This window comes from Lynx canadensis, chromosome C1, assembly GCF_007474595.2.
Source record: "Lynx canadensis isolate LIC74 chromosome C1, mLynCan4.pri.v2, whole genome shotgun sequence".
NCBI lineage: Eukaryota > Metazoa > Chordata > Mammalia > Carnivora > Felidae > Lynx > Lynx canadensis.
Window position 1 is genome coordinate 109,515,251 of NC_044310.1, and position 24,688 is coordinate 109,539,938.

Below are 24,688 nucleotides of genomic sequence, written 5' to 3' on the forward strand. Positions count from 1 at the left end.
CTATTGCTACAGAGATCAAGGGACTAAGGAATAGTCAGGAGGAGCTAAAAAAAGCAATAAACGAGTTGCAAAATAAAATGGAAACAACCACAGCTCGGATTGAAGAGGCAGAGGAGAGAATACGTGAACTAGAAGATAAAATTATGGAAAAAGAAGAAGCTGAGAAAAAGAGAGATAAAAAAAAATCCAGGAGTATGAGGGGAAAATTAGAGAATTAAGTGATGCACTAAAGAGAAATAATATACGCATAATTGGTATTCCAGAGGAGGAAGAGAGAGGGAAAGGTGCTGAAGGTGTACTTGAAGGAATCATAGCTGAGAACTTTCCTGATCTAGGCAAGGAAAAAGGCATTGAAATCCAAGAGGCACAGAGAACTCCCTTAAGACGTAACTTGAATTGATCTGTACAACATATCATAGTGAAACTGGCAAAATACAAGGATAAAGAGAAAATTCTGAAAGCAGAGAGGGATAAACATGCTCTAACATATAAAGGGAGACCTATAAGACTCGTGACCAATCTCTCTTCTGAAACTTGACAGGCCAGAAAGGAATGGCAGGAGATCTTCAATGTGAGGAACAGAAAAAATATGCAGCCGAGAATCTTTATCCAGCAAGGCTGTCATTTAGAATACAAGGAGAGATAAAGGTCTTCCCAAACAAACAAAAACTGAAGGAATTCGTCACCATTAAACCAGCCCTACAAGTTCCCCCCTAAGGGGGACCCTGTGAGACAAAGTACCAGAGATATCACTACAAGCATGAAACCTGCGGACATCACAATGACTCTAAACCCATATCTTTCTATAATAACACTGAATGTAAACGGACTAAATACGCCAACCAAAAGACATAGGATATCAGAATGGATAAAAACACAAGACCTATCTATTTGCTGTCTACAAGAGACTCATTTCAGACCTGAGGACACCTTTAGATTGAGAGTGAGGGGATGGAGAACTATTTATCATGCTACTGGAAGCCAAAAGAAAGCTGGAGTAACCATACTTATATCAGACAAACTAGACTTTAAATTAAAGGCTATAACAAGAGATGAAGAAGGGCATTATATAATACTTATAGGGTCTACCCATCAGGAAGAGGTAACAATTATAAATGTCTATGCGCAGAATATGGGAGCCGCCAAATATATAAAACAGTTAATCACAAACTTAAGCAACCTTATTGGTAAGAATGTGGTAATTGCAGGGGACTTTAACACTCCACTTACAGAAATGGATAGATCATCTAGACACACGGTCAATAAAGAAACAAGGGCCCTGAATGATACATTGGATCAGATGGACTTGACAGATATATTTAGAACTCTGCATCCCAAAACAACAGAATATACTTTCTTCTCGAGTGCACATGGAACATTCTCCAAGATAGATCACATACTGGGTCACAAAACAGCCCTTCATAAGTATACAAGAATTGAAATCATACCATGCATACTTTCAGACCACAATGCTATGAAGCTTGAAATCAACCACAGGAAAAAGTCTGGAAAACCTCCCAAAGCATGGAGGTTAAAGAACACCCTACTAAAGAATGAGTGGGTCAACCAGGCAATTAGAGAAGAAATTTAAAAATGTATGGAAACAAACGAAAATGAAAATACAACAATCCAAACGCTTTGGGATGCAGCAAAGGCAGTCCTGAGAGGAAAATACATTGCAATCCAGGCCTATCTCAAGAAACAAGAAAAATCCCAAATACAAAATCTAACAGCACACCTAAAGGAAATAGAAGCAGAGTAGCAAAGACAGCCTAAATCCAGCAGAAGAAGAGAAATAATGAAGATCAGAGCAGAAATAAACAATATAGAATCTAAAAAAAATGGTAGAGCAGATCAATGAAACCAAGAGTTGGTTTTTTGAAATAAACAAAATTGACAAACCTCTAGCCAGGCTTCTCAAAAGGAAAAGGGAGATGACCCAAATAGATAAAATCATGAATGAAAATGGAATTATTACAACCAGTCCCTCAGAGATACAAGCAATTGTCAGGGAATACTATGAAAAATTATATGCCAACAAACTGGACAACCTGGAAGAAATGGACAAATTCCTAAACACCCACACACTTCCAAAACTCAACCAGGAGGAAATTGAAAGCTTTAACAGACCCATAACCAGTGAAGAAATTGAATCAGTCATCAAAAATATCCCAACAAATAAGAGCCCAGGACCAGATGGCTTCCCAGGGGAGTTCTACCAGACGTTTAAAGCAGAAATGATACTTATCCTTCTGAATCTATTCCAAAAGATAGAAAGGGAAGGAAAACTTCCAGACTCATTCTATGAAGCCAGTATTACTTTGATTCCTAAACCAGACAGAGACCCAGTAAAAAAAGAGAACTACAGGCCAATATCCCTGATGAATATGGATACAAAAATTCTCAATAAGATACTAGCAAATCGAATTAAACAGCATATAAAAAGAATTATTCACCATGATCAAGTGGGATTCATTCCTGGGCTGCAGGTCTGCTTCAACATTCACAAATCAATCAACGTGATACATGACATTAATAAAAGAAAAGATAAGAACCATATGATCCTGTTAATCGATGCAGAAAAGGCCTTTGACAAAATTCAGCAATGTTTCTTAATATAAACCCTCGAGAAAGTCGGGATAGAAGGAACATACTTAAAGATCATAAAAGCCATTTATGAAAAGTCCACAGCTAACATCATCCTCAATGGGGAAAAACTGAGAGCTTTTTCCCTGAGATCAGGAACACGACAGGGATGTCCACTCTCACCGCTGTTGTTTAACATCGTGTTGGAAGTTCTAGCATCAGCAATCAGACAACAAAAGGAAATCAAAGGCATCAAAATTGGCAAAGATGAAGTCAAGCTTTCGCTTTTTGCAGATGACATGATATTATACATGGAAAACCCGATAGACTCCACCAAAAGTCTGCTAGAACTGATACATGAATTCAGCAAAGTTGCAGGATAAAAAATCAATGAACAGAAATCAGTTGCATTCTTATACACTAATAATGAGCAACAGAAAGACAAATAAAGAAACTGATCCCATTCACAATTGCACCAAGAAGCATAAAATACCTAGGAACAAATATAACCAAAGATGTAAAATGTCTGTATGCTGAAAACTATAGAAAGCTTATGAAGGAAATTGAAGAAGATATAAATAAATGGAAAAACATTCCGTGCTCATGGGTTGGAAGAATAAATATTGTTAAAATGTCAATAATGCCCAAAGCTATCTACACATTCAATGCAATCCCAATCAAAATTGCATCAGCATTCTTCTCGAAACTAAAACAAGCAATCCTAAAATTTGTATGGAACCATAAAAGGCCCCGAATAGCCAAAGTAATTTTGAAGAAGAAGACCAAAGCAGGAGGCATCACAATCCCAGACTTTAGCCTCTACTACAAAGCTGTAATCATCAAGACAGCATGGTATTGGCACAAAAACAGACACACAGACCAATGGAATAGAATAGAAACCCCAGAACTAGACCCACAAACATATGGCCAACTAATCTTTGACAAAGCAGGAAAGAACATCCAATTGAAAAAAGACAGTCTCTTTAACAAATGGTGCTGGAAAAACTGGACAGCAACATGCAGAAGATTGAAACTAGACCACTTTCTCACACCATTCACAAAAATAAATTCAAAATGGATTAAGGACCTGAATGTGAGACAGGAAACCATCAAAACCCTAGAGGAGAAAGCAGGAAAAGACCTCTCTGACCTCAGCCACAGCAATTTCTTACTTGACACATCCCCAAATGCAAGGGAATTAAAAGCAAAAATGAATTCCTGGGACCTTATGAAGATAAAAAGCTTCTGCACAGCAAAGGAAACAACCAACAAAAATAAAAGGCAACCAATGGAATGGGAAAAGATATTTGCAAATGACATATTGGACAAAGGGCTAGTATCCACAATCCATAAACAGCTCACCTAACTCCACACCTGAAAAACAAATAACCCAGTGAAGAAATGGGCAGAAAACATGAATAGACACTTCTCTAACGAAGACATCCGGATGGCCAACAGGCACATGAAAAGATGCTCAGCCTCGCTCCTCATCAGGGAAATACAAATCAAAACCACACTCAGATATCACCTCACGCCAGTCAGAGTGGCCAAAATGAACAAATCAGGAGACTATAGATGCTGGAGAGGATGTGGAGAAACAGGAACCCTCTTGCACTGTTGGTGGGAATGCAAACTGGTGCAGCCACTCTGGAAAACAGTGTGGAGGTTCCTCAAAAAATTAAAAATAGACCTACCCTATGACCCAGCAATAGCACTGCTAGGAACTTACCCAAGGGATACAGGAGTACTGATGCATAGGGGCACTTGTATCCCAGTGTTTATAGCAGCACTCTCAACAATAGCCAAATTATGTAAAGAGCCTAAATGTCCATCAACTGATGAATGGATAAAGAAATTGTGGTTTATGTACTACATGGCAATGAGAAAGAATGAAATATGGCCCTTTGTAGCATCATGGATGGAACTGGAGAGTGTGATGCTAAATGAAATAAGCCATACAGAGAAAGACAGATACCATATGTTTTCACTCTTATGTGGATCCTGAGAAACTTAACAGAAACCCATGGGGAGGGGAAGGAAAAAAAAGAGAAAAAAGAGGTTTAGAGTGGGAGAGAGAGACAAAGCATAAGAGACTCTTAAAAACTGAAAACAAACTGAGGGTTGATGGAGGGTGGGAGGGAGGGGAGTGTGGGCGATGGGTATTGAGGAGGGCACCTTTTGGGATGAGCACTGGGTTTGTATGGAAACCAATTTGACAATAAATTTCATATATTGAAAAGAAAAAATAAATAAATAAATAAAAAAGATAACAAAATTAGGAAAATAATTCAAGAACATGACATCAACAAAGATATAGAATGAGATCAACAAAGATGTAGAAAACAGAAGAAGAACCAAACAAATTTTATAACAGAAGAATACAATGACTGGACTAAAACAAATATATATATATATATATATATATATATATATGAATATGTATCATATCGTATATATAAATATATATATACACACACGCGCAAATTTATATATCTATATCTATATCTGTATATATAGATATATAAAATAGAGCTCTTCAGTAACAGACTTGATCAAGCAGAAGAATCAGTGAACTTGAAGACAGGTCATTCAAATTTATGATGTCAAAGGAGAAAAAGAAATGGAAAGGAATGTAGATACCCAATGGTACTTATAAGACACCATCAAAAAAACAATATTTGCACTATGGGAATCTAAGAAGGTAAAGAGAAAAAAGGAAAGAAGCAAATAGTTTACTTAAAAGAATAATAGAATAAACTTCCCAATTCTGGAGAAAGATATGGATACCCAGTGTGTATGTACCCAGTACACAATGAAATCAGTAACTGACCCCTCAACAAAATGGAGATACCAAATTACCTGATAAATAATTCAAAATAATTGTTCTCATATTATAACAAATTTAGGAAAATAATACAAGAACATGAGAAGGTCAACAAAGATATTAAATGATAAGGTAAGATCCAATCCGAAGAAGACTTCACTGAGACTCATTATAATCAAATTGTCAAAAGTCCAAGACAAAGAGAGAATTTTGAAGCAGTAAGAGAAAAGAAGCTTGTCAATGTCTGTATAGAACCTGTTTGTGTGACTTGTCATGGATTTCTGCCCCAGAACTGCACATACACGGTCATGGAGGGTTTGGTTGGTTTGGGCTCCATATCTGACCTTGGGATCAGAATTGGCCCTTCTGTTCCTGATGACGAGAGGGATTTATGGACTTCACATTCCTCCTGGAGACAGACCAGGGATGGATCCTGGAGGGAAAAGGAATAAACAAACACCCAGGCTCCTAAGATTGTGAGATATGACAAGAAAAAAAAGAAGAAAACAGTTTGCTCAGGACTGCACTTAAGCAAATTTAATGACTAACCATATAGTCATGGTATATCTATTTCCAGTTAGTTAGTTGGGAATAGTTCATTGGAAGGCTCACCTGAGGGAGGACGCTTTGCCCGGGACCCTCAGTAGAGACTGCCACTGGGCTGTTCACTGCAGCGCTTCCCCAGCCAGAGGCTGGATATTGTGACTACCCGATTTGATGTATTAAGCCTTCTTTGTTTTTCTCTGTACTTCTCTCCCTCTTTATATTTAATGTAATTGTTTAATTCCATATATTCCCTTTCCCTTATAATTAATAGGATATTTGTATCCAGCAAACATGCTAAAAGAATAGATCTCAATGTTCTTACCAACACCACCACCACTACCACTACCACCACCACTACCACTACCACTACCACCACCACCAACAACAACAATAACAAAGCAATCATAGGAAGTGATGAATATGTTTGTGGTAATAATTTCATAATGTATACATGTCAAAATATTGTATTTTACAGCTTAAATATATATAATTTTATTAGTCAATAACAAATAAAAATGTTTTTAAAATAAAATGCTGGAAGAAAAAAGTCCACTAAGAACACTATTCAGCAATACTATCCTTCAAAACAATAGAGAAATTAATACATTCTTAGATAAACAAAAGCTAAGAGAGTTCTTTCCAATATACTTGTCCTACAGAAAAGGCAAAAGAGAGTCCTTTAAGGTAAATAAAGGAATGATAGATAGTAACTCAAAGTCAGAAAAATACATAAAGGTCCATAGTAAAAAATATACAGACAAATAGAAAACCTGTATTATTTTAAATATGGTGTGTAACCACTTTTAAACCAATATTACAGGATTTAAAACACAAAAACATAAAAAATAATTATAAATCTATATTCATGGGTATATAATATCTAAACATGTAATTTGAAAAACCTATAAGGTAAAGTGATGGATAGAGCTATAAAGGAGACAAGTTTTTGTGTTTGATTTAAGTTGTTATCAGTGTAAACAGTTTCCTATACCTTTAGGGTTTTTTTTTTGTAATCCCTATAGTAACTACAATCACTATGGAATATAGACAAAAAAGAACTGAGAATGGAAACAAAAGATGTCAGCCGCCCCCCCAAAAAAAAGAAGAAAGAAAGAAAGAAGGAAGGCAATAGGGAGAAAACAAAATACAAAAAGAGAAAAGAAATTAAGACATGCGGATAACAATTAACAAAATGGCAATAGTAAGTCCTTCCCTATTAGTAATTGTTTTAAATGTAAAAAACCTAAACAAAATAACATAGATTTGCAGAAGATTTAAAAAATCAGGATCCAACTATATGTTGTCTAAAAGACATTCACTTTAGACCTAAGGGCATGCATAGGTTGAAAGTAAAAGAATGGATACATAGATCCCATGTGAATAGCAACCAAAGGAGAACAGGGGGGCTATACAATATCAGGAAAAAACCAAGTTTAAGTAAAATATTGTTACAAAATGCAAAATATTATATAATGATAAAAGGGTCAAAACACCAAGAAGTTTGTAAATATTTATAAACATATACATGCACAAAATACCAAAGCTCTTAAGTAGACAGCTTTGAGTTAATGGTAGGCTAGACTACCCCACTTCCAGCAACGGATGGAACCATTAGACAGAACATCAGAAAAGAGAGGACTTGAACAGCACTGACACATGGAACCTTATAGACAGATACAGAACAACCCACCCAGCGACATTAGAACACTTATTTTTCTCAAGGGTGTATGGACCATCCTCCAGGATAGACTATATGTTAGGTTACAAAACAAGTCTTAATAAATGTATAAATACTGAAATCATAGAAGTTATCTTTTCTAATCACAAGCTAATGAAACTATAAATCAAAATAAGGGCACTAGTAAATCCATTAATAAGTGGAAACTAAATAACACACACTTAAACAACAAATGTATCAAAGAAGAAATCACAAGGGAAATTAGCAAATATCTTGAGATAAATGAAAACAAATAAAAATATGCCAACACTTACAGGATGCAGTGAAAGCAGTAACAACAGAGATATTTGGAGCTGTAAATGCCTACATTAAAAAAGAGGAAATCCTTAAAATAAAAACCCTAAACTTTACATTTTAAAATGCTAGAGAAAGAACAACCTATATCCAAATGTAGCAGAAGGAAGAAACTAATAAATATTAGAGCAGAGTAAATGAAATAGAGAAGAGAAAATCAATGAAAGCCAAGAGTTCATTATTTAAGAAATATTTTTTATGTTTATTTATGTTTGAAAGAGAGAGAGAGACAGAGTGTAAGCAGGGGAGGAGCAGAGAGAAAGGGAGACATAGAATCTGAAGCAGGGTCTAGGCTCTGAGCCCAGCATGGGACTTGAACCCACAACGGTGAGATCATTACCTGAGCAGAAGTTGGATGCTTAATGGACTAAGTCACCCATGTGTCCATGGAGTTAGTTCTTTAAAAATATCAATGAAATTGATAAGACTTTACCTATATTAAGAAAAGAAGAAAGAAGAATGAAATAACTAATATCAGAAATGAAAGGGGATATAGTAATAAATTTTACAGAAATGAAAGGTTATAATAACATATAATAACATAATAACATATTATATAATAACATATAAAACATATAATAACACCACATATAATACATATAACATATTATATAATAACATATAATAACATATAATAACATAATAACTGTATGCCAACAAATTCAACAAAATACATGAAATAGGATAAATTCTTTGAAACATGTAACCTATTATGGCTGAGATATGGATAAATTGAAAAGCTGAACAGATCTATAAATCAGAAAGAGATTGAATCAGTAATAAAAAATAATCTTCCCAAAAGAAAATCCCAGAAACAGATGGCTTCACTGGTGAATTCTATACAATATGTAAAGAAGAATTAATGCCAATTATTCTCAAACTCTTCCCAAAAGATGAAGAGAACACTTTTAAATTTATTCCATGAGGCGAGCATTACTCTGATACCAAAGCCAGAAAAAAGACACTACAGAAAGGAAAAATAACAAGTGCTGGTGAGGATGTGGAGAAAGAGAAACCTTATGCTCTGTTGCCAGGAACATAAATTGGTGCAATCACTGTGGAAAACAGTGTGAAGGTTTCTCAAAAAATTTTTAAAAGAAATGCATATGGTCCAGTAATTCCACAACTGGGTATTTAACCAAAGAAAATAAATAAAAGCACTAATTTGAAAAGATAAATGCACCCTTATGTTTATTGTGGCATTATTTACAATAGCAGAGATGTGGAAGCAACTCAAGTATCCTCTGATAGATGAATGGATAAAGAAGTGTCATGTATACATATTAGAATATTATGCAGCTATAAAGATGAATGATATCTTGCCATTTGTGACAACATGAATGGACCAGAAGGTATTATGCTAAGTGAAATAAGTCAGACAGAGAAAAACAAAAATCATATGATTTCACTTATATGTGTAATCCAAAACAAAAACAAAAACAAAAGAAATGAGCAAACAAACAAAAAGCAAAAATAGACTCATAAATATAGAGAACAAACTTATGGTTTCCAGAAAGGAGGGAGGTGGAGGAATGGGAAAAATGGGTGAATGAGAGTGGGAGGTATAGACTTCCAGTCGTGAAGTGATTAACTCAGAGGGTGAAAGGCATAGCATAGGGAATACATTCAATGGTATTGTGACAGCTTTGTCTGGTGACAGATGGGAAGTACACTTGTGGTGAGCATAGCAAAACATGAGAATTGTCAAAAAAAAAAAAAAAAAAGAGTTCTCAAATCAGCATGTTGTATACCCGAAACCAATATAACATTGTGGGTCAACTATACTTCAATAAAAATTATAAAAATTAAAAAAAATAACATTACAGATTTATATTCCTCATGAATATTGATGGAAAAATTCTCAATAAGACACTAGCAAACAGAATTTAACAGCAGGTTAGAAGGATTATGCACCACAACCCAATGGGACCTATTCCTGGAACACCAGGTTGGTTCAACACATGAAAATTCATCAGTGCACCACACCACACTAACCCTATTCCTGGGACGCCAGGATGGCTCAACACATGAAAATTAATCGGTGTACCACACCACACTAACCCTATTCCTGGAACGCCAGGATGGTTCAACACATGAAAACTAATCAGCGTACCACACCACATTAACAGAATGAAGGAAGAAAAAAACCACATGATCATCTCAAGTAATGCAGAAAAAATGTTTGACAATATTGAGCATTATTTCATGATAAAAATAGTCAATAAGTTAAAAACTAGAAAGAATTACCTCAGCATAATCAAGACCATATATGAAAATCCCACACAGTTAGCATGATACTAAATGGTGAAAGACTGAAAGTTTTTCCTCTCAGATCTGGAACAAAACAAAGATACATGCTTTCATTACTTATATTTAGCATAGTACTGAAAGTCCTAGCCAAGAACAATTAGACAAGAAAAAATAAATAAAAGGCATCCAAATTACAAAGTAAGAAGCAAATAAATCTGTGTTCACAACTGACATGATCTTATATATAGAAAACCCTAAAGATACCACCCGCCGAAAAAACTGTTCTAACAAACCAAAAAAGAATCAGCAAAGTTGACATGTACAAAATCAAGACACAATTTCTATACAATTTCTGTACAATAATGAACAATCCAAAAACAAAAACTTTACTTAAAAAACTATTTACATTAACACCAAAAAGAATAACACACCTGGAATACACTTAGCCAAGGAACTGAAAAACTTGTACACTGAAACCTACAAAGATGGTGTTAAAAGAAATTAAAGAATATTTGAATAAATGGAAACACATCTTGTGTTCACAAATTGGAAGATTTATACTATTAAGATGTCAATACTACATGAAGCTATCCACAGACTTAATGCAATCCCTCTTAAAATCCCAAAGTTGGCTTTTGAAGAAATATAAATGTTCATCTCAAAATTCTTGTGGAATTTCAATGGAACTTGAATAGCCAAAACAATCTTGAAAAAGAACAAATTTGAAGATCTCATATTTCCTGATTTCCAAACTTATTGCAATGTTGCAATAATCAAAACGGTGTGATATGGCATAAAGACAGACCTATGGAATAAAAGGGAGTGTCCAGAAATAAATCTTCACATATATGGTCAAATGACATTCTACAGGAGTACCAAAACTAATCATCAGAGTTAAAAGGGAATCTTTGGAATGGGAGGGAATATTTGCTAAGACGTAAATATCCCGGATATGTAAAGAAATACAACAAAAAACAATGAAAACCTATTTTAAAAAATGAACAAAGTCCTTAAATAAGCATTTCTCCAATAAATTATTGTAAAGGACAATAATCACATCACTAATCAGGGAAATGCAAATCAAAACCACAATGAGATACCACCTCACACCCATTAAAATGCCTACTATTTAAAAATATATATACACAAAAAATAGCAATTGTTTCTGAGCACATGGAGAAGTGGGAATCCTTGTATACTGTTGGTGGGAATTAGAAATGGCAGTTCTTCTTCTGTATGTTGTAAGTGGTCCAGGTTCATTCTTCTGCATGTCGTTGTCCAGTTTCCCAGCACCACTTGCTGAAGAGACTGTCTTTATTCCACTGGATATTCTCTCCTGCTTTGTCAAATATTAGTTGACCATAGGTTTGTGGGTCCATTTATGGGTGCTCTATTCTGTTCTATTAATCTGAGTGTCTGTTCTTGTGCCAATACCATATTGTCTTGATGATTACAGCTTTGTAGTACAGCTTGAAGTCCGGGATTGTGATGCCTCTTGCTTTGGTTTTCTTTTTCAAGATTGCTCAAAATGGGTGAAAGACCTAAATGTAAGACAGGAAGCCATCAAAATCCTCAAAGAGAAAGCAGGCAAAAACCTCTTTGATCTTGGATGCAGCAACTTCTTACTCAACACACCTCCAGAGGCAAGGGAAACAAAAGCAAAAATGAACTACTGGGACCTCATCAAAATAAAAAGCTTCTGCACAGCGAAGGAAATAATCAGCAAAACTAAAAGGCAACCGACAGGATGGGAGAAGATATTTGCAAATGACATATCAGATAAAGGGTTAGTATCCAAAATCTATAAACAACTTATCAAACTCAACACTCAAAAAGAAACAAATAATCCAGTGAAGAAATGGGCAAAAGACATGAATAGACATTTCTCCAAAGAAGACATCCAGATGGCCAACTGACACATGAAAAAAATGCTCAACATCACTCATCATCAGGGAAATACAAATCAAAACCACAATGAGATACCACCTTATCCCTGTCAGAATGGCTAACATTAACAACTCAGGCAACAACAAATGTTGGCAAGGATGTGGAGAAAGAGGATCCCTTTTGCATTGTTGGTGGCAGTGCAAGCTGGTGCAGCCACTCTGGAAAACAGTATGGAGGTTCCTCAAGAAACTAAAAATAGAACTACCCTATGACCCAGCAATTGCACTAGTAAGCACTTACCCAAGGGATACAGGTGTGCTGTTTTGAAGGGGCACATACACCCCCATGTTTATAGCAGCACTATCAGCAATAGCCCAAGTATGGAAAAAGCCCAAATGTCCATCGATGGATAAATGGGTAAAGAAGATGTGGTATATATATATATATATATATATATATATATACCCACAATGGAGTATTACTCTGCAATCAAAAAGAATGAGATCTTGCCATTTGCAACTACATGGATGGAACTGGAGGGTATTATGCTAAGTGAAATTAGTCAGAGAAAGACAAATATCATATGACTTCACTAATATGAGGACTTTAAGAGACAAAACAGATGAACATAAAGGAAGGGAAGCAAAAATAATATAAAAACAGGGAGGGGGACAAAATAGAAGAGACTCATAAATATGGAGAACAAACTGAGGGCTACTGGAGGGGGTGTGGGAGGGGGGATGAGCTAAATGGGTAAATAACACTAAGGAATCTACCCCAGAAATCATTGTTGCACTATATGCTAACTAATTTGGATGCAAATTTAAAAAAATATAAAATTAAATTTAAAAAAAAGGAAATGGCAGTCTTCAAAAATTTAAATTAGAATCATGATATAATTCAACAATTCCTCTTTGAGGTACCTAGCAAAAAGAATTAAATTAGGGTCTTGGAAAAGATATTTCTGTACTGATGTCATAGCAGCATTACTCACAATAGCCAAGAGGTAGAAGCAACCAAAGTGTCATCCATTGAGAGAACAATGGCTGAACAAAATTTAGTATGCATACACAATGTTGCCTTTTAGTTTTGCTGATTATTTCCTTCGCTGTGCAGAAGCTTTTTATTTTGATGAGGTCCCAGTAGTTCATTTTTGCTTTTGTTTCCCTTGCCTCTGGAGGTGTGTTGAGTAAGAAGTTGCTGCATCCAAGATCAAAGAGGTTTTTGCCTGCTTTCTCTTTGAGGATTTTGATGGCTTCCTGTCTTACATTTAGGTCTTTCATCCATTTTGAGTTTATTTTTGTGTGTGGTGTAAGAAAGTGGTCCAGGTTCATTCTTCTGCATGTCGCTGTCCAGTTTTCCCAGCACCACTTGCTAAAGAGACTGTCTTTATTCCATTGGATACTCTTTCCTGCTTTGTCAAAGATTAGTTGGCCATACGTTTGTGGGTCAATTTCTGGGTTCTCTATTCTGTTCCATTGATCTGAGTGTCTGTGCTTGTGCCAGTACCATACTGTCTTGATGATTACAGCTTTATAGTACGCTTGGAGTCTGGGATTGTGATGTCTCCTGCTTTGGTTTTCTTTTTCAAGATTGCTTTGGCTATTCAGGGTCTTTTCTGGTTCCATACCAATTTTAGGATTATTTGTTCTAGTTCTGTGAAGAATGCTGGTATTATTTTGAAAGGATTGCATTGAATATGTAGTTTGATTTGGATAGTATCAACATTTTAACAATATTTTTATTCCTATCCAGGAGCAGCAACATGGATGAATTTAGAGATCATTTTACTAAGTGATTAAGTTGTAAAAAGACAAATATTGTAGTATTCCACTTACACGATGGACCTAGCATAGCCACATTGATAAAGACAGAACATAGATTGCTGGTTGCCAAGAACTGAAGGGAGTTAGAATGGGAAATTGATATTTAAGGAGTATAAATTTCCAATTTCACAAGATGAAAAGAGTTCTGGAGATCAGTATACAACAATGTGAATGTACTTCAGAATAAAGAACGGTACACTTAAAAATAGTTAAGATGCAAAATTTATGTTACATATTAATAACATAACATAATAACATTGTTATCATTGCTGCTGTTTTTATGCTGACTTACACACGTGATGATTTTTTTCTCTAATTTTGGTAACTTTTATGAGTTTGTCTATTATCAAACATCATATTTAAGAATCCATAGGGGCCCATGAATTAAGGCTGACTTCCTCCAGTGAGGATCTGTGTCTGCTTCTGAAAGATTCCAGGAGGCAAGTAGCTGAGGACCAATTAAATTTCTCAGCTTTGAGACTGACTGGATACCCTGAATTTAAAACATAAAACTTCAAAAGGATAGGTCTATTGATACAAATTGCTTAGGAACATGACAGTGGTTGGTGGTGGGGGCATGATGGTGGTGATTACTATTTATTGATTTTTTTCCACCAGGAGCCAGTAATCTCTTCATGGTTCCCTTTGCCTTAGGCAGAGATTTACCTCTCTCAACTGAGGGTTTAGCCATATAAGTGTCCTATCTTTATGCAAGGGTCTTGGCTTTAGCTCTCCCACTATAAGTGGGCTCAAGGACCAGTCTTCTGTTCTGGTCAGGCAGTCACTCCTCAGAACATCAGGTCTGCAAAAGGATTTGTCTTCAGGGCAGACTAGCTTTAGGTCACTTTACCTCTCTGTTTTCAGCTCACTTTTTAATTTAAGTATCTTAGGGCTGTCCCTTTCATTTTCAGAAGCTGACCAAAGTATTTAAAATTTTGTTACCTGTAATTCATACCTGTATTAAAATAAGAGAGTGGTCCAGAATATCTAATCTAATGAACTTGAGGCATATATTTTCACTTAAGGCTCTGTACTCTGATAAAATGTACCTATCTGGAGAATATATATCCATTACAAAATGGATTCAGAGGTGTCCAGTATGTCACAAGGGCCAACTGAGTGGGTTATTTGATGTCTATTTGCATGAGAGACCTAGCAGCATCATAGGAAGGAGCTCATCCTGACAGATGTGGGAACCAAGGGGGAAACAATGGGCATTTGCCCTTCTCCGACAGGGCTGTGGGGGGAATGTGAATACAGCAAGATGCATGGTATTCAGATTTCAGTAGTCCTCTCTGCACTCCCACAACCCGCCCCCCCCCACCACCATAGAGAGAACCCAGTAACCTTTTTTAAAGCTACTTTGTATATGTTTGGGGAGGGAAAAGGTACTTTCTCCACATTTTCAAGTTGGCTAATAAAACAAAGAAAGGGCATCACTGGCAGTGGTCCAGAAGTGGCTCAGGCAGAAGGAGCAGAGACATCACTATGCAATAGGAGGTCTGGGTAGGCATGGCTGGAACCCTGACATGCAGTTGTACTGCTCTCCTGACCCGCTATGCCCTTCCCTGGTCTCCTCTAAGGCATTTCCTAAATTGACATCTGGTCGCCTTATTCCCATCCTTAAGAACTGCCTGTGGCTCCTGATGTTTGGATGAAAATCAAACACCTTTGCTTTGGTTTCCATGCACTGAGATGAGTCTCTGGCCGCAGTCTCCTGCTTTCCTTCCCTGGCCCATTTTGACAAATCAAATCAGTTACAAACTTTAGTATCCCTGGCTTTTTCTACAACACCCTTGTCTCAGCTGTGATCATTTTGTCGAATTTTTCTATTAACATCTTCTCCTTCTAATCCACCCAGCTTGCCAAGCAAATCAATGGAGAGGCTGGCCCTGCTCTACTCATGCTCCCAGGCTGGTGTCCAGTGTCTGGCACAGAGCAATCACAGATGCATGTTTCTTGATTAAAGTATGAATAAACGTGGGGAAAGCCTGAAGACATTCCAATTTAGCCCAAAGGAAAGGAGCCTGGAAATGGAGCTGATAATAATGGGCTCATCCATGCTCCTTTTTTCTATGACTATGACTCCTTCCTATCCCCAAATGCTGGGCTTTTTCAATCATTTCCTTGTTTGATAGTTATTGCAGTTTTCTGTAAGTGATAGATATGATTACCACTTGACACAATTAAAACAATGTTGGCCGCTTTTACTCATCATTTTTATTTTACTCATAATGTTTATTTTCAGTTTTGCTCATTCTCCAGGAAACTACGAAGAAATTATTTTCAACTGCCTTGTTCAGGTGAGTAGTCTAGTTATCTATGTCTGTGTAACAAACTACCTCGAAACTTTGTGGCTTAAAACAACCACAAATTTATTATGGCTCATTATGGGACTGGCTTTCAGGCAGGACCTGGCTGGTGATTGCTCTGCTCCGTGATGAAGAATCCACAAGTATCACTGCTGTTCTTCAGTTGGTGGATGAAAGGGTAGGAGGGCCCAGGGCAGCTTCATTCCCACTGATGTCTTGGGCCTTGGTAAGGATGGATGTGGGATGGATGGATCCAGCTGAGACAGAAAACCATACCGCTGACTTGTGGCCTCCCCAGATGATCTCAGGATAGTCTCCCCACACAGTGAGCCAGTGCTCCCAAACACCATTCCAAGGGCCAGAGATGTAAGCTACAAGCCTTCAAATGTCATCTCATTGATAGTCTCAAAACTTCACTTCTCTTGATATCTTTGGGTCAGGCCAAACATATCAGCCCAGCTCGGACTCAGGGGAGAAGCAGCACAGATTTTGCAACCATCTTTGGTTTATCACAGAGTCCATAGCCTGTGTCTATGTGGCCACTAGGGAACAGGCCTAGTGGGTGAACCAGAGGCTAAAGGTTGTCCACTACCTCTCTTCATTCTTTTGAGGGCTAGAAATTTACTTTTTAAAAGTGAACTCATTTTTAGTTTTAGGAACAAAAGATATTTAAGATGAAATGACTCCAATTTCCCCTCATGAAAATTAAGACAGAGAAGAGAAATGTTTCAAAGATGCCAAGAACAGCCCATTGATTTTCCTGGTCCAAGATTCTCTGCTGGGCCCACTGGAGCCTGGCAGCAGTGCCAGCCAGGCAAGGGTGTTGGGCTAGAGAAGCTGCTGGAAAGAAAAGATACATCATTACAGCTGACATACCCCTGGAGTCACATAACAAGCCGATATTGGAAAAGTGAAATGAATTTATCCTACTCTCTTTCAGGCGATATGCATCCTTGTTGCCCTGGTGCAAATAGCGTCAATAAAACTTCCTGAATTGGCCTTGCCATGGGACACAGATGTTCCTTACAAGACCATCTTCCCAGGACTGATGATACATCACCCATCCAAATCACCCACTTCCCTTCTGACTTCATGTGATTAAATGCTTATCTCTTCTGAATGCTTTGAGAGCTCTGGTAGACTTTAAATCTGGAGGGTCCAGACTTTTGAACATCATCTCAGAGTGCTATTGTATCTCAGACTTCCAGCAGGAAAGACTCAAGTCTCTCTGCTGTCTGTGGAAGGTTGTCACCTGCCCTCTTGTCTCATGCCGTTTCATAGCATTTTGCTTTTCATCTCCATTAATACCTATTTCCAAATATGAACCTGAGTACAAGCAGACTAGAAAATTCCTACTCTGGATGGAACTCACTTCTATTTGACACTGATCTCTGAACATCTGAGTTATCATTGCTAGTGGTCCTTGGCTGTCTGTATGGGAGAGTCTTTCTGAATCTTATTTGAAATGATGGAGGGTGTCTGGCTGGCTCAGTCTGTAGAGCATCTGATTCTTGATCTTGGGATCATGAATTAAAACCCCCTTGTTGGGTGTAGAGATCACTTAAATAAATAAAAATAAATAAAACTTTAGGGGCACCTGGGTGGCTCAGTCAGTTAAGCATCCAACTCATCTATGATTTCATCTCAGGTCATAATCTCACGGTTCGTGAGTTCAAGCCCTGCATCGGGCTCTGTGCTGACAGCATGAAGACTGCTTGGGATTCTCTCTCTCTCTCTCTCTCTCTCTCTCTCTCTTTCTCAAAAAGGATGAAGCAAATCCCTTGAGACCAAAGGGTGATAACCTTAGGATCTCAGAATTCAAAAAATCCTTGGATGTTTAGGATAATTGAGAATCAAAAAATCTGAATACTCACTGGTCCTGAAATGATTACTGTTTGCTCAGGGGGAGGCTTGTAGATTATGTAATGCTTTTTCAGGGACCCTTAACAGGGCATGGAGAGACCAAGCATCCAGGGGTCTCGCCCATGCCACACAGCAGTTCCACTTCTAGCTATCTTACTTAGGGGGGTCTCTGCAGCTCCATTTTTGAAGAGTGGGTTCTTTTTATGGGGAGGAAAGTGTGCAAATCACTAATATAGACAAACCCATAGACTACTGCTCTTTCCACTAAGGATGAAACATTTAAATGGTCATATCCTCAGGGCAATGCTGAAAATGTCCGAATGAGAGAAACGAACAGGGCTGGCTCACAAGATGAAGGGGCTCATAAAGCTCTCAAGGCATCCACTCAACACTCCTCAGAGAGTCCACAGATGAGGGCTCAGAGCTCATGAGGGGACCAGGGGTCAGTGCAGAGTCAATGGTCTCCTGTGCTGCCTGAGGAATAAGGAAATGCTTCAAGCAGAGAAGACTTTTGACTGAGCTCCTTAGCACAGGGCAGGGGTTCCTAAGGCAGAGCAGGTGAAAGAGGCACTTCAGGCAGAAGGATCCAGAGGGAATGGCAAGACCTGGAAAGGAAGGGCCACAGAGGCCAGATCCATTTCCTGGAAGAGGTTTTGACTGTGGTGCCAGAGAAAAGTGCATGATTTCTACCTCTGCCATTTAACTGTGCTGCAATTATGGGCAAGTTCTGCAGGCTTTCAGAGCCTGTCTCAGTTTCTATCAAGTGAAGTTCCCAGAAAAAGGGAAACTCTGAGGAGTGGCTGAGATAAGCACAAGCACAGTACTGGTCCATAGAGGGGCTCTGGCAGGAGGTCATGGAACTGTGGTCAGGAACTGCCCCAGGCAAGGGAGTCTAAGACTTCAATTAGTATTCATCAATTTTTGATTAGGACTTTAGGAGTGCATTAGACCTTTGTTTTGCATAAGCACTAATAGTATAATTTGCCTGTGTATGTATGTGTGTAGTATTGTTATTTGTTTGTTTTTAATTAGCTTCCACATACCTCAGTTCCTGGGAGCCTCAAAGAATGAAGTATTTCATGTAGACTCCACCCCTAGGTTTCTTTCATGGAGCTTGATCAATGATTCCTCTTGGAGATGGGAGGTTTATGGGCCCAGCAGTCAAACATTGCACTAGGAAATCCATAATGACCCCTGCAGTATCGGCAACTACAAATACTCATTAACTTAAAAAATGCAAGTCAGCCGTTCACGGATTGTCCATTGGATTTATCACTTAATTAGCTTTTTATGAGGATTGTTTGTTAAGGATGAGAACCCAGATTGCTAGAATGGCCTTCTTTCCCTCTTGGTTTCAAAAGAGGGTTATCAGAAGATGAGTAACCTTTGATTAGCAAATCACCATCAGACTTAAAAGATTATAGTTAGTAAGTGATCCCCAGGGAATACAGAGGTGCTTCAAATATTTTGGGGATTGGACTGCAGTTTACTATCCACGTAAGCCTCACAAAGGCATCAGTACACAAAATGCAAAATTACCAATGTCGTATATGTTCCCCCAAATTCCCTAAATAAAAGAACTTGCATAAAGTTAATTATGAAATCAAATAAGTACAGGTCAGGAAAACAGCACCATCCTCTTCCAGTTAACCCAGCTTGACCATTCATTTGACAAACATTACCAAGTTCCCACCATGTGTCAGCACTTGGCATATGGACTGGGAATTCAACAATCAACAAAGCAGCCAAGACCACGTCCTGCCTTTGGGGGCAATGGGAGAGTCAGTCATCTAACAACTACACAGACAAGCAGTGGCTAGTGTAGGAAACAGCAGACAGCCTAATCAGGTCTGAGAGATTAGAAAAGAAATCTCTAAGGAGTGACATTGAGATAACATCACCAAGTCACTGGTGGTTACTTGGAAGAATAGCAGAGCTTCCCAGGAGAAGGAAATGACAGATACAAGGGCCTGTAGTAGGAGGACCTTAATTCTAGGGACCACAGTACAGAGAAAATTCTGGTGGTAGAGAAGTTAGGGGGTGAGACTATCGCCTTCCAGATATTTTGTGGACATTCTACAAGTATAACCTCAGATGAACTGGAAGTTATTTGCATGGGTTGGGTTGCTGTAGGAAGTGGGCATTAGACAGAAGTGTAAACAGTTTGTTTTGTGCAACACTGTGGATGATAAAGGAGCGAGTGAGAGGGAACAACGGTAGACGGGAAAATACTTTCACTGGGTTGCAGTTCTGACTACTGGAAAGATCTTCAGACAGAAGCCTAGCTCTGAGAAAATCTTGGCCAGCCCCAAGGCTCTCCAAAGAAGATTCCTGCTCTGGCTAGAAATGGCAAGCCATCACAGCACCACAGCTCCCAGGCACTGAAGGACAAGTTGCCAGTGAGCTTGAAGATAGTGCAGTTGGAGACTATCAGCTATCTGCACCTCTTGCAGCCTGCCCTCTTGAGGGAGTTTTGGACAGGGCAGTACCTCCAAGGCTAGCAGCCCACTGAAGAATTTTGAGCACAAAAGTGAAATTATCCCATATACTTCTCAATTACTGCATTTTTTTTAATTTTGATATATTGCAAATCTACAAACAGTATAAGAAATAATATGGAGATACCGTGTACCCTTTACCCAGTTTCCCCCAATGGTATCATCCTTCAAAACTATAGTAAAATATCACAACTAGGTATTGATATGAATACAACTCACCAATCTTATTCAGATTAACCCAGTTGTTCTTATTTGTGTGCATGTGTATATTTAGTTCTATGCAATTCTACCAAGTGTATTTTTGAGTATTCACCACCAGAGACAAGATACAGAACATTCCATCATTACAAGGATCTTGGTATCTTGAGCTTTTACAACCACACTACCTCCCACCACCAACGTTGTCCCTAACCCCTGGAATCAACTAATCTGTTCTTCAGTAATAAAATCGCGGCATTTCAAGAATATTATATTAATAGAGTCATACAATATATAAGTTGTTAAAACTGACATTTTTCACGCATCATGACTTCTTTGGGACCCATCAAAGTTGTTGCATATACCAATAGTTTGTTCCTTTTTCTTTCTTGAGTAATATCCCATGGTATATGAGCTGTTTAACCACCCACCCATTTAAGAATATATAGATTGTTTCCAGTCTGGAGCCATGCTAAACTGTATTCCAGAAAGTTTTACCATTTTGCACTCCCAGTGGTAATGTATGAGAGATCAGATTTATCCACATCCTCCCCAGCATGTGGTGTCATCACTGTTTTCGTTAATAGTCATTGTGATAGGTGTACAGCGACACTCCTCCATCATTTTTAATTGGCATTTCCCTCCTGGCTAATGATGAACATACTTTCACATGCTTATGTCTCATCTATGTATCTTCTTTAGGGAAATGTCTGTTCATGACTTTTGTCCATTTTTAAACTACTATTTGCTTTACAACTAATGAACTTTAAGAATTCTTTATATATTCTAGATAATAGTCCTTTGTCAAATATGTGGTTTCCAAGTACACTTCCTCACTCTGTAACTTATCTTTTCACCTTCTTAAGAGGGCCTTTGGCAGAATAAAATATTTAATTTCAATGAGGCCCAATTTAATCAAGTTTTCCTCTTATGGACCGTGGTTTTGGTGTCAAATCTAAGAACTCGTTCCTTGCCCTGGATTCCAAAGTTTTTCTCTTATGTCCTTTTGTAAATACTGTATAGCTTTACATTTTACAATTAATATATGACCCATTTTGAATTGCTTTTTGTGTCAGGTGTGAGGTTTAGGTCAAGGCTTACTTGTTTTTTGGCCTTTAAGTGCCCAACTATTTCCGCATCGTTTCATGAAAAGGCTCTCCTTCCTCCTTTGAATTTCTTCTGAACCTTTTTTGAAAACCAGTCATGAGTGATGTCATTGAAATTCATGGTAGAAAGATTTCCAAAGTTCCAACCCTCACTAAGTTTAAGTTGGCAAAAAGCTGTCAGAACTGATTTTTTCAAAACTCTGAAATCTAATTTAAAAAAAACTTATAATAAGTAAGGAAATGCTTAATGAAAAAAGAAGCAGCTAAATTTTGGTCAGGGAACATTCTGGAATTTTAACTTTTCCGGTCCCCACTCCCCAGCTCAGGGACTGGGAAAGAGGGACAGTAAAAAGATTGCAGGTTCCACTGAGCTTGCAAAATATTTAAAGGAGAGACCCAGAAGTGAAAGCAAAGGATTTTGAAATTGATTGTAGAGGGTTACAGTGATTAGTAATGCCAGAGTCAAGGGTATGAGCATGGAGAGTTCTGCACTTTTTTCCCAGTCTATGATGTTCCTGACTTCACTTCTTTCCCTATTTAATGTGGCCTCATGCACTGTCAGTGCCCTCAGCCCCCAGTAACCTTGTCCTGATGTATCTTTCCTACTAAACACTTCCCTGATTGATCTCATCTTCTATCTTCCGCACTTCTCCCCCCGGGGCTGCCAGGGTGATGGGGAAACTCAAACTCATGAAATCCAGCCTCAGTCTAGATCAAACTTTGCACCTGCTCCCAGGTCTCTCCACTGTCTTTACCCAGCTCCTCTTCACCTATCTTAGTCTCACTAGGTGGATGATCCTACTTTCCTTCTCACACGCATGAAATCTCTGAAGCTCATATCTTGTTTAAATTTTTTTAAAGATATATCTGGCCAGGTCTTATTTTCTATCCAGGCTACCTCCCCAAAAATTATTCACTAGAATATAACATTTTCGTAACTAAGGTAATATATTTTCATTAGAGAAGGAAAAATACAGAATATACAGAAAAATAAGAATATAAAGAATAGTGATAACTCCAAAGGTAACCATATATATATAGTATATATAGTATATATAGTCACTTGAGTACTTACTATATGACAGGCTCTATCCTAAGATCTGAGGATGTAGGAGAAAATTCACTGACCTCATGGAGCTTACATTACAATGAAAGCAAAGAGAAAATACAAGAATAATTTAAATAAAATATTAAAATATGTATCTCAGGTGGTGATAAATAATTTTAGAGATAAATAAACCAGGTGGGATGGGCACCCCAGGAGGGGCAATTTTATAAAAGGCAGTAGGAAGGCTACCTGCCAATGAGCAAATATTTGAGCAGGATCTGGGGACAACCGTGGGCTGAGTGGCTGCAACAATGAGGCCAGGTCACTGGCACAGGAAGTCATGGGACCAACAGGCCAAGGTTAGTACCACCTGAACAGACACAGAAATGACCAGGCACCCACAGGTGGTGGAGAGAGTGACAGGCAGGAGTCAAGGCATCAGGGGATGGGTTGGCATCCAGGGATGCTGGAAGTTACAGTGAAGTTGATGGTCAGAGAGTGTGGGTCTCCTCACTGCTGCCTGCAGAGGTTTGGTGCCTCAGCTGGTCTCATACATCCAGGCTCCTGTGTTGCCCCCATCAAGTCCTCAAGTGGGTCCAGGACAATATCATGTGTATCTTGGACCTTTTCAATTTGGTCGATTTATTATCACTTGAATCTAGGTCCTTTTCTCTACCCTCCCTCTACTTTCTTTTTTATAACAGAAACCTGGTGACAGATCCTGATGGTCCCCATCTCTGACCAAGCCCACCATGCTCTGTAAATCTGCACAAATGGCGGTAGTCTTCCCCAAACCTCATAGAGACGGCTTAGCCTGCGTGCCCTCCATCACCCCAGGGCCTTGCCTCCTTCTCAGTATTGCCTGTAGCCACTCACCCTTCCCCAGGCCTAGCTCTTCCCTGCTCCTGGACCTCAGACATGCTCAGAACCAGCTCACTCACCATCTTCCTGCTTGGTCTTCCTATGCGTCTGCTCATCTTTCAACTCCAGCCTAGACTCACCCCTTCCACAGGGCTTCACTGACTTGACCCTCCCCCCTCCCAGGACTTAGCTGGGTGCTCCTTCACTCAACACTCTCTGGTTATCTGCTGGTGGGCATTGCAGGTTTATATTTATTTATCTCTCTCTCTCCCAGAGGAAGAGCTCCTGAAAGACACCAAATAGATCCTCAGAGAATTTCCAGAAAGGGAGGAGGGAAGGAGTGGGGCGGGGAGAAGAAGGGAGTGAAATGTGTAGGGAAAGGGAGTCAGGGGTCAGGTCAGCAGTTCTCACTGGTCAGCATGGTTCTCCCCAGCTGCTAGAGCCTGAGTGCAAGTCTTCTCTGGGAACTGTGCTCTGAAATCTTGGCCCACTGAGCCAGCATGGGAGTCAAACCTCATTGTAACCCCCTGTTTGGCAGCAGGGGCCTGCATTGCTGACTTCATCACCAGTCTCCACTCTCCTCCAGAGCAGGCCACACAGGGTTGGATGCTGCAGATCTCTTTATGCTCCCCTGCCTGATATAAAACCATTTACACTCCAAAGACTCTGAGACAAACTCTGCCCTCTCACCCTCATGTTCCAGGCCCTCTGATGGTACCAGGACCACTGGCAACATAGTAGGGGGCCCCTGTGTGGGCAGTCAAGGATCAGGGGCTGTCAAGCCTGGCAGCCTTATGTCTAGACCCTTGCCCCACTCTACCCTTGCTGAGTCCTTGGCCGATGGAACACAC